Below are 14,743 nucleotides of genomic sequence, written 5' to 3' on the forward strand. Positions count from 1 at the left end.
CTACTGCAATTCATTAATATCAGGATGCCCTAAAAATCCCTGAAAAGCTTTTAGATGATCCAAAATGCTGCAGCAAGAGTACTGACAGGGACTAGAAAGAGAGAGCATATTTGTCTTTTATTGGCTATTCTTCATTTACTCCCTGTCAAATGCACAACCAAATCTTTCTTATCCCTTTCACCATCATGAATAATCAGGCTCAGACCTCATAGTACCATATGACCCCAATAGTGGATTTTGCTGTTAAACTGAAAGCTCATTTGAGATTCCTAGTCTATTTAAAAGTAGAATGGGAGAAAGAGCCTTCAGTTTTCAGGCCCCTTCTCTGTGGAACTAGCTCCCAGTTTGGATTGGGGAGTTTTTGATAACTCATATAGTTAGGGATTAATAACGCCAGGCTCTCTTCCACAGCATGTCTTCCTCCTCCCTTGCTCCTCTCACCCCCATATTTTTTACATTACAATATTAAGCGCCTTCAGATGACTGGTGTTGTGATTTGGTGCTATATGAATAAAATAGAGTTGAATTATGTTCACTATGTTTGACCTACCATATACATATATATCTATGTAAACACAGTAACACGAGCATTACTTTAACTTCCAGTAACCTTACCTTTTAGGTTCTTACTGTTAAACATACATAATTTGTGTGCAAAATGTACTTTTAAATGAAAGCAAACTGTAGTAAAATATTCTCTTGGGACAGACACCAGAGTGCGAACAGCAAAACAGCAAAACACTTTATGTTAAAGTGAGATCACTTTAACATAAAGAAATCAGACAAACATAATCTCTTTGCTGATATGTAGGTTTTAGAACCTACATATGGAGGACAATGCTAAATGCACTTGGGTTGGCTGTGTAAGAGACAAGGGGCTGTCTGTTTAAATAAGCAGATTTTGATGACAATAACACAGAGTGCAACCAGGCCTCATTTATGCAAGCAGAGGATTTTAATGAATATGATCATTAGAAGTAAAGCACCCTGATGCAAGATCCTTTGATTCTCTTCTCGTTGGATCCAGCACAAATTAAGCCCTTATGTCTATACTCTTCTGCTTTTAAGGCAGAAGAGTGGACATAACAATAATATCTGCGCTTAAGCTACGGCAGTCCTTACATCTAGACCTGTTCCAATAATGAAATGTGGCTATTCCTCCTTTGCACTCTAATAATCTTTCTGGACTTATCAGGGTACACTAGATGCATCCTTTAGGGGAGAACATTGAAAATTGAAAATTCCTCTTGCTTGGCAGTGCCTTCTTGACTGATATCCAACAATGATGAGACAAACTATAGGACAGAGGTGCAACAACTAGAGTCATGGTGCCACGACAATAACTTGGTCTTAAACACCAAAAAGACCAAGGAGATCATTGTAGATTTCCGGAAGAGGGGTCATAACAACCATCTGCCTCTCTTCATTGGCAGTGAGGCGGTGGAGAGGGTGAGCAGTTTTAAATTCTTGGGGGTAACTGTGACCGAGGACCTGTCCTGGGGCAACCATATCACCTCAGTTGCACGGAAGGCCCAACAGCGCCTCTACTACCTGAGGAGACTGCGGAGCGCACACATTCCCAGATCTCTGATGTTGAACTTCTACAACTGTGCCATCAGCAGCGTTCTGACGTATGGATTTCTAGTATGGTTCCCCAGCTGCACCAAGGCCGATCAGCAAGCACTCCAGCGGGTGGTGAAAGAAGCTGGCAGAATTATTGGAACAAGTCTGCCAGAGATCAGTAATATCTTCCCCACTCGCTGTCTGAGGAGGGTGCACAGTATCCTGCGGGACCAACATCACCCTGCGCGCCACCTTTTCCATCTGCTGCCCTCAGGGAGAAGGTACAGGTCTATACAGGCCAGAACATCCAGACTGGCCAACAGCCTGTATCCACAGGCTGTGAGGCTCCTGAACTCTCTGCCCCCCTCTCACGGACAATAACCATATCCAACTTCTTAATAGCAATGAACTGGTCTGCATTGGTGCATCATATCTTTATTCTCTTCCCCCTCCTGCCCCCCCCCCTCTTTCTTAAATAGATAACTATCATATCTGATATCATATCTCACAGTACAATAATATTGAATGGGTTGCATTGTTGTATTTTGTCATGTTTCTCAGGTCTTTGTCTGAATTTCTACGAACATTATTGCTAAGGATTGTCTTATTGCATTGGAGTCACACTGGGTTAAATATGTACACTTGGGTTTTAAGGGGTATTTATTATTTTCTTCTTTTTTTTGGGTTGTATGGAAGCCCCAAACGCAATTTCATTGTTCTTGACAATGACAATAAATAAATACTACTACTACTACTACTACTACTCTACTGTCACTGAACAAATATACCCTTTGAGCTTGCTCATTTTCTTGTACAAAACTGACCGTCAAAATGCCTTTTTTGCCCATATGACCTTCTATGTTCTTCCCTTTCAATGGCTTGCTATTTGCTGAATCTATGCTGAGCCCACTGCAACCTTTGCATTAATCCTCTCAGATTGTAGAGTGAAGAAGCAGTAGTGAATAGAAACCAACAATAGAAACACTCTCAAAGGCTGTTGTGAAAACTGGTCATTCTCCGTCTTCTTCTTTGATTGTTTTGATGTTTAAGCATACTAGCATTACTCACAGTTTGAGCCAGTCAGGCAGTCATGGATACTCCTGATCTCATCTTGTTATGCGTATAAGCACATCTCTCCACAGAATCAATTTTTTATACTTACACTAAAGAGCTGTCAAAGGACACTGGGGATAAGATTATAGACCTGTACAATGCTGGAATGGTTTGTAAGATTATCAGCAAGAAACTTGGTGAGATAGGTGAAAACTGTTGGTAAGATTATTCAGAAATGGTAGAAATGATCATTAATCATTGCCACTCAGGAGCTCCAGTGGTATTCTCAAAACAACCAAGGCATAGAAATCTCCTAGTCAGATGCCCAAGCCACCTCATCTGAACTGCTCCCAAATACCTGAGCTCCTTAAATCAATAGTTTGATTTAATTTTGAATAGTTTTAGAGCAGAGACACAATCCAAAGCAAAAACAGTCCACCCCGGGGTGTGGCTAGAAAATCTGTCCACAAAAGTTATGAACTCAATCAATGACAAAAGGGCAGCCTTGGTGGAGTCTAGCTGCCACCAGGAACCAGTCTGACAGTAGCTTGCAGTAGCTGGCTGTAGCTGGCAATACACATCAAGTTGTCATTTGTGCTGTACAGGGGCTGGATGACTTATTACAGTGGACCGTTTATCCGATACTTCTAAAGCACCCCCACAGGATCCCAGATGCAGAGGAGCAGGGAATGAACCCAGATGTCTGTTAGAGATAAATCCAAAATACCAACACCAAGCTGGGGATATACAAGTATACCCACCCATGCTCGCTGCCTCTTATCCATGACAGAGTGTCACGGTTTGGCGGGGCAAGCCGTGTGGAGTTGGAGAAAGGACCCAAAAGGCGGCAGCTCTGGTGCAGATGAGTATTTATTTACAGGAGTGGGTACAAACAGCGATGGTGGGTGAACATGAAACCGGAAACCTAAACTGGGTAAACTAACAACACAAACCAGAAACGAAGATGCAGGGAGATCCGGGGAAATACACATGGAGAGACAACACAACAACACAGACGAACCAGCAACTACTATGACAGAAGACACAACTTAAATACACTCAGAGAACACAGGGAGATTACACACAGGTGGGGAACACAGCTGGGAGTGATTAACGTGACGAGACTAGGGAGGCAACTGAAAACACTCACATAAGACGCAGACCTTCACAATAAAACAGGAACTTACACATGAAAGGACACAAACTAAGAAACGCGGACTAGATACAGGAACACACGGGCAGAACAGAATAAACACTAAACAGAGGAAGAACAGAACCAAAAATCACAAGACGAGAAAACACAAAACGCTGGGTCAAAAGGACCCAGGATCATGACACAGAGTTGTGTAGAGTCTAGCCCCTCTCCAGAGTTCCAGAGCCCAAGATATGTTTTTTAGCCAAGTGCCAGCCTCATGTACCAGCTCAGGCTCCAATTCGACCATTAGACATATTTAATGAATTACATATGAAAAATGTTTAGGATATAAATATGATATATTTTAGGCCCTAGTATATTTATATTATTGTTAATGAAATGAAACTAATCTCAAAAGCTAGATTCAACACAGACAATGAAAAATCTGAACTTTCTCCAGTAAGACAAATTATATAAAGATTTTTGCCTCCATCTCTGTCAAACAATGCAATCCAAAATCTCTCTCTTGTACTGTCTCAACTGTTAGGCAACAGGAGCTTTGCTTCATAGTTTAGACTGTCATATTTGATCTTAGTGTCCTTCATAGGATGCTGAGTCAGGATACGGCTCCTGGCTTAAAGCTCATGTTGAATACATATATTTCCACTGCCGATATTGACCATGCCACAGCTGTTGAAGCCTTTTTATTCAGCTATATTTTAACATGTTAAGGAGCATTTATTGCTGCGGTTTAAAGCAGCTACTGCTGCCTTAGTAAGTAACTGGCTGCAGACAGCAGACATTTGAAAAAAAAACCCTCTGAATTTATAAACTTATAAAACAAAAATTTAATTTTTTATAAAGAAAACTGTGCAAAAAATATTTGAGCAGATAGATGTGTGGTGTTGTCTGCAGGTCCAGGGTAGTAGACTGGAGTGATGGACCTAGCATGCAGCTGCTACAACAATGGTGTGTGTGATATAGTTATAAGACCCTTTATATTTACACAAAATAATAGCAACAAGCCAAACCATTTTCAAGATTCAAGACTTAAATTTTTATCAATTTTCAATAATTTTATCAAGCAGTAGTTCAGATCAGACAAGTGAGCTCCTTACCAAAGACAGCTTGTCACATCCTCATCTTCTGTCCAATCAACAGACTGCCTGTTCAGAGAATTTGTAATATTATCTGGTCGAACTATTACATTTACAGTGGAGCCTGATAATACATTGAGTTGAGGTCTGCAACCAGATGTGCATGGTTGTGTTTCCCTGAGTGACCATCTGGCAGCAACATAAGGATGTTTTATAGTTGGTCATATTTTGGAAAATTAATCTTACTAAACTGACTGAAACTACTTTTATTTTTTCTTAGGAACAATACATGCTCATTGTTATGATGATTTTTTTAACCATAAAAGCTATGTAATACTGTACAACAGATTGATGGGACAGCAATGCAGTGGACTCAGAACTAGCCTTAAAATCTTCTGATTTTAAACATTTCTTCAGCAGTAAAGTAATCCAGTGACTTTGTTACATAGCAAACAATACGTGTTGATAATTGACGTGGCAAACTTACAATTTGTAAACAAATATACTTTAAAACAGCACTTATGTTGCTGCCATGGCATAACTCAACTTAACACAGTAACCAGAACACTTTGAATAAATCTTTGAATAAATCCCCAACAGTGTCACCAGCAAAGCACCCCCATACTATCACACCTTCTCCTCCATGCTTCACGGTGGGAAGCATGCATGCAGAGACCATCAGTTCACCTATTGTGCGTCACACAAAGACACAGCGGGAGGAACCAAAGATCTGAAATTTCGACTCATCCGACCAAAAAACAGATTTCCACTGGTCTAATGTCCATTCTTTGTATTTCTTGGCCCAAACTCTACTTGTTCCTTTCCATTAGTAGTGGTTTCTCAGCAGCTATTTAACCATGAAGGCCCAAACCCCAATAAGAAGGCAAGAAATTCCACAAACCCCTCCTGACAAGGCACACCTGAGAAGTGAAAGCATTTCAAGTGACTACATCATGAAGCTCATTGAGAGAAGGCCAAGGGTTTGCAGCACTGTCAACAAAGCAATGGGTGTCTACTTTCATAAATCTAAAATAAAAGACATATTTAGTTATTGAATTATTTAACTTTTTTTCTTTGCTACATAATTTCATTAATCTTATTTCATACATTTTTTGTCTTCAGTATGTATCTACAAAGTAGAAAGTAGTAAAATAAGGAAAAAACGTTAAATGAGAAGGTGTGTCCAAACTTTTGACTGGTAGTGTAACTACCAGTATTGGGAATAACGGCGTTACAAGTAATGGCGTTACTAACGGCATTACTTTTTTCAGTAACGAGTAATCTAACTAATCACTATTCCTATCGTTGCAACACCGTTACCGTTACTAACAAGAAAATACGGTGCGGTCGCGTTACTATTTTTCAACAAACAGACGGTTGAAGCTTACCGCATCTTATATCAGTTGCACGGAAGTAGCTGTAAGTAATCTGGGCACAACAGCTTTAAGCAGCTGCACGTGCTCCCGCAGACGGCAATCATGATCACTTTTTGGCACAACACCTGGAGCTAATGGGGCAAAACAATCGCATGAGTGCTGCTGTTTGACTGAGGAAGAATAAAGTAGTCGTGGTAAGCCAATAACAGAACCACTTCAAGATTGCAAAGCAACAAGGTGATATATAGCAGTTTTTAAATTGTGTTGATAGGCCACGTAAAACCAGTCATGATAAACAATATATATATGCGTGTTTTTTCCTCAATAGTTTCGTCACGTTTATTGTCTAAGGACAGCGCTAGCAAGCACTCTCTTCTTATGACCAAAAAATGTAAAAAAAAATAAAACAACAAGCAGCCCGTTCGCGTTGGTGGAAAACTGTACCATGTCGACCAATCAAAAAATGATATGGCAACATGAAATTTGGTTGTTTAGGAAGAGGTTTTAGGAGTGATGGCGAGAGAGAGAGAGAGAGAGAAAGAGAGAAAGATAATTAAAAAATGTTTGTGGTTGTTACAGTTAAAAATATAACTTTTTCCACTCGGATTTTATGTTTTTTGTCTGATTTTAGATCAACTGTGTTAATACAGTATGTCAAAATGAAAACATAACTGTAAAAAGTAATTAATTACTTTTAGAATATTGTAACTCAGTTACTAACTCAGTTACTTTTTTGAAGAAGTAACTAGTAACTATAATTAATTACTTTTTCAAAGTAACTTGCCGAACACTGGTAACTACCAGTTTGTTAACCATGTCTCGGGTTCTGAAGATTGTCTAAACATTCCTTAGCATGAGTAAATGACATCCTCACTTACACCTTTTCCATTTTTACACTGCATTGTTTTAAACAAACAAAAGCACTTTGGAGACCTCACACTGTAAAATCTAATTAGTTCCCAGAACTCAAAAAAATTGAGGAAACTCTTTGCCGCAAACAAATTGAGTAAAGCTTAGCTAAAAATGACTAAATTAGGACAACTTATTTATTTTGAGTACTCTGTATGATAGGTTTGTAGCTTGAACCTATTCGCTGGAACGTTGAAGACAATATAATTACACAGCAAGCAAGACACGAAGTAGGCAAAGTTCTTCATGTTTCTCGTGCACGGGAGAGAACCGGACAAACGCCGTTCCTTCGCTTGACCCCAGTTGCTCTCGTCTGCTCCCCCGTAACACTGCTCTTTTATTGAGGGTACATGAATATGCATAGGTTCATTAACATATGACGTCTACATACACACAAAGAGTACCTTGCCTTTGTGTGTGTGTGTGTGTGTGGGGTCAGAGTGTGACCCCATAAATAACTTCCCTAAACCTGCTGGTCTGGAAATCCAACAGTTCATCAAACCAAAAGGCACTTAGACTAAGACAGATATAGCTACGTTAATCCTACCATAAAACAATAAGACAAGGTACGACCTCTCCCATGCTCCCAGAGTGCTCTCTAATGCACACAAAGTTTGCAGACTATCAAGGATCAAACCTCTACCAATCTAAATCTAATTATAAAACTCTAAGCATATATAAGTAGATATTTCTAAGCCTAAATGACAATCAACAATACAAAACCTACCACTGTACAAGCTCATTAGTTCCTAGAACTCAAAAAAATTAAGGAAACTCATTGCCTCAAAAAAACTAAGTAAAGCTTACTTAAGATGACTGTTAGGACAACCTATACAGTGCAAGTCTGCAGTATTAAGAATAACTTGATATATCTGACTGTACAATACTAATTGTTTACTTACAGACAAACATTTCAAGATCAACTAAATAAAAAAACAATTTGTGGTAACCTGAATATGATTAAAAATAATTAACAACACTTTTTTTAATTATGTTAAAATCAGCCCAACTTTTATTTTCAAATACAACAAAGTATAACAGCCAACATACTGGACACTGTTCTGCTGAACAACAAACAATTATATTGCCATCACTGTTATATGCAGTTTATTACCTTGCAGCGGGCTTACAGTGACATACCGTGAATAAACGGTAGTATACCAATTTCTTAATCACAGTATGATGTTACTTTGTTGACGTAATTTACGACATAACGACATAACGGTATCTCACTGGCGTCACTGTCGCCAGTGAGATACCGTAAAAAAGGCTACGGTGCGTTACCATAATTTGTCCAAGAGTATTATACCACACCAGCAAAAACGGTATCATCCTGCAGAACAGTAAGCTACCGTAACACGGCGTCACGGTATGACGCTGGCAACAGTGACGCCAGTATGTTACCGTAAAGTGGCGATGAAAAGTCTAACAGTGTGACTTGGTGAGTAAATGTTTACTCTTATTCAAACTGATTTTGTGGCTTCTCTTAGTTTAGCACCAGGTTTATAATCTTGCTAGCTAGTTAGTGTTAGCCTAGCGTTGCTGCTGCCGCTGGGCTCATGTTACTTAAAAATTAACACCACAGCCTTAAAAACCTTACATAAAACTATGTCTGTGAAATTTTCTGTTGATTGTTTGAAATAAAAAAGTGAGATAAGAGCCCAGACAAAATTCTTCGGGAGGTGCAGCCGTTAGGGGTGGGGTGTGGGGGGTATTTTCAATCCATAGCCATAACTAACTAACTAACTATATATATATCATGTTTAACCTGAGTAGCAAAAGACCGCAGGGGATTGAAAACAATATGCCAGACTTAACTAAATTAAACCACATCCCACTTCTAAAGAAAGTAGAAGGCGATCTGACTAGATGGAAATCTTTACCCATATCACTCATGGGAAGGGTCGCCACTATAAAAATGATGATCTTGCCAAAAATAAATTACTTATTTTTGATGATCCCTAACAAACCATCACAAGATTGGTTCAGATCTCTGGATTCATATATTTCCAAATTCCTTTGGAAAGATAAACCCCCGCGTATCAGCTTAAAAACGCTACAAAGAACCAAGGATAGAGGAGGATTAGATCTGCCTAATTTTCACCAATACTTCTTAGCCAACAGGCTTCAGTTCATCTCAGAATGGTTAAAACATACCTTCTTAGTTGAGCCCTGGCTAGATGTTGAACAGGCACTATGCAAGGATCTAGAGATTTCAGACCTACCATTTATTAGCTCAAACATCAAAAGACATGAATGCTTTAAAAGTATCAACATCAGCTTTTCTCTAACAGCATGGTGGGAGTTTCTAAAAATAACGGAGTCTTCATTAATCCCATGCAAACGTACACCTATCTGGAATAACCCTGACATATTACAAAACAATAATATGATTAATTTCCCAGAATGGAGTTGTAAAGGAATTAAATACTTAGAACATATATTAGAGGGAACAGAATTTATTCCATTTGACAGACTAGTTGAACAATATGGGATCAACAAGACAAGGTTTTTAGAATATCAACAAATTAAATCCATAGTAAAAAAGAAATTTAACCTCAGTCAAGTTGAATTACAAACACCACTAAGTGCGGCACATTTTCTTACTCTTAAATCCCCCAAATTATTATCTAAAATATACAGAACACTTTCTAAATTAGATGAATCAATATCCCTCCCTACTGCAAAGTGGGAAGCAGATTTATCAGTCAACCTAGACCAAAACTTCTGGTCTCAGATTTGCTTAAAAACCTTTAAATTAATTAAAAATCCCAGTCTGCAATTAATACAATACAAAATACTACATAGAGTGCACTATACAGGTCATCGGATGTTCAAGATGGGCTTTACATCTTCCAACAACTGCTCACACTGTCAAGGCAATACACCAGACAATTACATCCACGCTCTTTGGTTCTGTCCACCAGTGCAAAAGTTTTGGCGCGAGATATGTGAAGACTTATCAAAGTGTCTGAAATGTAACATTCCAACTTCCCCCTTAGTGTGTCTACTGGGCAGCTTAGATAATGTCACTTCAGAAAAGAATATAGCCCATATGATCTTCACTGCCCTATGCATAGCCAAGAAAACAGTCCTCATGAACTGGAAAAATAAAAATAATCTTAATTCTAACCAATATAGAAATTATCTATTAGATTACATTAGTCTTGACACAGCCTCTGCCACCACATTAGATCAATTGCTCTGGGCCCCTTTTATCAGCTCCATCACCTAGTGGGGGTGGGGGGTCATAGTTTGGTCCCGCCTTCACTGTTGTGATTGGTGAGGGGGTAGGGACAGGCTTAGGGCGTCGGGGGGTTCCCCGGAGGCATCTTCCTTGGGAGGCTCAACCCGGGGTAGCGGTCACGTCCGGTTGGGGGCTCTGTTGGCTCTCAGGTGACTGTTTCCTCGCGGCTGCGTGCAGCGGGGCTAGGGGAGGGTCTGTGCTGACGGACGTGGGTTACTGACCTGGCAACCTGGCTGCCCCTGGGTGGGTCCGGGATGGGCGTGAGGTTCTGGGGGCGCTCCGTCTCTGGGCTGGGGCCCGGGCCGGGCCTCGGGGGCTTGGGTCCTGGTTGGTGTGTTGCCGGGGTTGTGGGCGGGTGGGTGCATGGGGGCCCGGCCCTGGAGCAGGGTGCCGCCGGTGCGTCGAGCCGCCTGGGGGGCTCTTCAACTGGTGGGGGGGATGGTCACATCTTGCAGGAGCTTTCTTCTCTTCAGGAACTCTCTGCAGGAGGGGGAGATACAGGAGAGGTGGAGGAAGATCTCAGCCTGGGCGTTTACCGTCTTATGTAGTCTGGAAGATGAGTGGATGGTGGGGTGGGTGCAGTTTTCTCTGTGGTGGGGTTGGGTGGACTGTCCAGGGCTCTGTGGAGCCGGGGGGCGCTACTGCACTGGGCCCCGGTCTGATGGGCCTGGGCCCCCTTTCCCTGGCGGGTCGCGAAGGGTGGGAGTGCCTACTGGGGTCAGCGGGGGAGCTGGCCCCAGGGAGGGGTTACCTGCCCCTCCCTTCCTTCCCTCCCCATCTCCAGCTGCCTCCCTCTTCCCGCTCCTTCACAACCACCCACACATGCAGGGCCTTGGAGTAGGGGTATGTCACCAGGGTGCAGAGGAGGCTACCCCCCCCTCTGTCCCCTTCTGGCTGCCTCTGCCTCAATTTTATCCCACAACTTAGACATTCACATTATTCACACTCTCATTACACATACATATAGGATCTTGGGGGTGGGCACAATCACGGAGTCCAAATTACCATCAGGGTGTATACCTCACCCCTGACGTCGTTGCCCACCTCTCAATTTTAAATACACTTAGTCATTGAGGGCTAGCAGGAGGGACTATGCGCTTACCTGCTGCTCCTTGGCAGGTAGCTCCATGCCCTCCTGGGTTTTAATTGCACCTTAGAACACATATGCATCAACACTACAATGAGCGGGTGGAGGGAGGTTTGGAGTCTTCTCCCACCCCCATTCTCTGCGGCCTGCTGGAGCGGGAGGGCTAGTAGGAGGAGTTGGCCGTCCGACTGCGGTCTGGGGTGTGGGGCCTCCCTGCTGCTGCGGAGTCGGGGTGGTCTGCCTCTCCCCACCGCAGGGAAAAGGGTAACACCACCTGGGTCTGGGTGCAATTCCCCCCTCCAGGGGCAAGGGTACCTAGACCCGGTTTGTAGAGTACGCTTGGGGAGTGTGATTGTGTGTACAGCGTCTCTTTATGTCTGTCTCCACGTTGGTTGAGTGTGGAGTGAGTGCATATGAGAGCATGAGGGTGGGAATGGATGTTTGTGTCTGTGTGTGCCTGTATGTCTGTGTCTATATGTCAGGTTGGGTATCAGACGCCACCTCTCTGGGGACACCTCAGGCCCTCCAAGGTTTGGAGGCCTATCTCCACCCACCACCACTTCCCCTGCCGGTGGCGGACTCCCTCAGGTGTCGGTGTGTTGGTGGTTCTTTGTGTCTGGGGGTGGGCGTCCGGGTACACACCGGCTCACTCCTTGGCGGCCGCTTGTCGGGGCCTGGGGCCTGGGGCTCGCTCGGGCCCCCTTTGGAGGTGGGGTGCCCCCGGCCTCTCGGCCTGGGGCTCGGTCACTCAGGCACAGCTGGGGGCCGGCGGAGCTCACGGGCGCGTCACTGCAACTCCCCCTGGCTTCTGCTCCGCGGCTGCTGGGCGAGCCCTCATCTGGGACTCTCCTCAGCTCTTACTGGAACAGTGGCGCGGCTGCCCCTCTGTTGGTCTTCCATGGTCTCTTGTGTTCTGGGGGCCTCTGGATGTCTGGAGTTTTGATCTCCTCCATACCCGCTTCACACCCTGGAGGACGGGGCTGTGGCCCCCCCACACTCCCTAGCAGATCATTACATGGAGAAACCTTTGGAATGCAAGCATGCTGATCCACACAGGTATGCACACAGGTGTACACATGGGTATTCACAGACGCGGACTAAAGCTTTCTTGGCTGCTGCCTCAAAGCACACTGTGCGCTGTCTATCTTGCGTGCTGCACAATATCGTTTATTATTTAGTAACTATTGATATCTATGACTAGCTAGTTTATTGTGATGGTGCTTTGTTTTCTCTACTATTATGTTGCTCTTTGTTGTTTGCTGTCTCCTCTGTTTGTTTTTTTTGTTTGTTTTTTTTCTCCATACAGGTGACCCAGGAGTTTTTTTTTTCTTTTTTTTCTCTCTCTTCCCCCCCCTTCTCACCATCTCTTCTCCCCTTTGGTTTTCTTTCTTTCTCTCCCCCTCTTTCTCTCATTCATTCCCCCTGTCCTATTTATTAAAAAAAAAAAAAAAAAAAAAAAAAAATGACAAAGGATGAACTGAAGCTCTGCCATCACGTAATGTCGCATACTGCTGTTTCTGATGTCATTTAAAAAAAAAAAAAAAAAAAAAAAACAATTAGCCAGGAGTTAGCTGTGCTCGCGGACTCTATCGAGCCTTGACCTCCCGGTCAGCTATCGCGCTGGTGGATAACAGAGCTCTCCGAAAACGTGGAAGCACTTTTGCAAATATGTGATATTTTGATAAATTAAGTAGATATTTGAGCATTACACAGCTACATTCTCGCTGAAAATATCTTAAAAGGTTATTTTGTGACCCAGAAAGGGTAGTCTGGGGAAAAGGAGGATCGCATTTGTCGGCCACGGTTGTCGGAGCCTGTGCGTACTTGTAAGCGCGGCAATGGCGGAGGAGCGCGGCTAAAAAACGTATTACTTTTTCTGGGTCACAAAATAAACTTTTAAGATATTTTCAGGCGAGAATGTAGCTGTGTAAAGTTCAAATATCTGCTCGATTTATCAAGACATCACATATTTGCAAAAATGCTCCGACGTTTTCGGAGACGTCCATTTTTTTCATGCTTTGTGGCAGCTTTTGAACATCTGTGGCATCTATTAATGTCAAATCTAGCCTTTATTTAACAACATAAGCAAACTCTATGTTACAATGATTGCACAGCCATTAAGGATCAAATCAGTTTCTGAAAAATGTTCTGTTTTTTCTCCCTCTGCTTGCTTCTTACTGTCTTTGAGGCTCGGGACCAGCACTCCTGTTGTTGGACAGAAAGACATCAACTCAGTGGTAAGTATTTTGGTTTTCCAATATATTAGCAACTGTCAGTGACATTTATATTAATCAGGCTGAACTTTAATCATACTTTAGATCAGCCTGTTTTACTTATTGTTTTATTTGTGCTTTGGTTTGGGGAAGTTGTTTCTTTACTGATCTTTTCCTGTCTTCTGTTATTAGACTTGAGATATGACTGCACTATGCTGTTGCTGGTGACTCCAGTTAATTCTACAAGACATGCTGTGTAAGTAAACAAACAACAACAGTTTGGTCTGCATTTCTTGAAAGATCACATCCCCCAAACTTAGTTTAGAGGGTCTACACTGTATATAGTGAAGTCTGCAAGTTTTCTAACAGCAAAATTTGTTTTGTGCCCAAATCATTTTGCACATCATTAGAATGAAAGTTATTGGCCATGTTTGCATAGCCCTTTTTAAAATGATGCTTTCATGACATTATTGTATGTTGGGTGGTGGTCACGGCTATCCAGACTGACAATTGGGACATTGAATGTCACCTCTCCGGTGGGGAGGGAGCCTGAGATTGTCTAAATTGGAGTCTGTTTTATACCAAATGCAGAAAAAAATGTTTTAAGAAAGCAATTAAGTTCATGTTCCAAAAAATATGATTGTTTGCTTGCAGGACACCAGGAGAGATGAGTCCTCCGTCACAGATGGTGTGGTCAGTGAAGATGGTCGCCTGCAGGTTCAAGCTCATTGCATCTCCAACCCACATCCACTGCCACTGTACTTAAGGGAAGTTAAAGACTTTCTTCTGCACCTACATTTGGATCACCTCGATCCATGATAGTCATTCAGGCAGTAATGCCTGGACTGGAAACAAGCCATCCTTAAAATATTACAACATTCCAGCTCATGTGTTGGAATGCAAAACAAATGTGTTGTTTAAATCAGAGACTGCACTTGTGACAGAACAACAAATATTTTATTTTGATTATATAAGTAATGTAAGTACAAAACAAACTTGTGGTAGGCCTAAACTTATTTTCAGAATAATTACATCTGAGACTTTGTTTCATTGTAAGATTATA

General features: G+C 42.2%; 1 protein-coding gene and 1 long non-coding RNA gene across 3 annotated transcripts in view; both read left to right on the plus strand.

Moving 5' to 3' along the window:
- ntm (neurotrimin) overlaps positions 1 to 14,743 on the plus strand; it is a 474,724-nt gene that overhangs the window by 203,870 nt on the left and 256,111 nt on the right. The window lies entirely within an intron of this gene.
- Positions 13,450 to 14,595, plus strand: LOC121812020. The gene is made up of 3 exons (XR_006052821.1): positions 13,450 to 13,704; positions 13,873 to 13,936; positions 14,335 to 14,595. It is a non-coding gene; the product is annotated as an uncharacterized LOC121812020 (long non-coding RNA).

The sequence above is a fragment of the Haplochromis burtoni genome, unplaced genomic scaffold (genome assembly GCF_018398535.1).
Source record: "Haplochromis burtoni strain Fernald_Lab_line unplaced genomic scaffold, NCSU_Asbu1 Contig_405, whole genome shotgun sequence".
NCBI classification, from domain to species: domain Eukaryota; kingdom Metazoa; phylum Chordata; class Actinopteri; order Cichliformes; family Cichlidae; genus Haplochromis; species Haplochromis burtoni.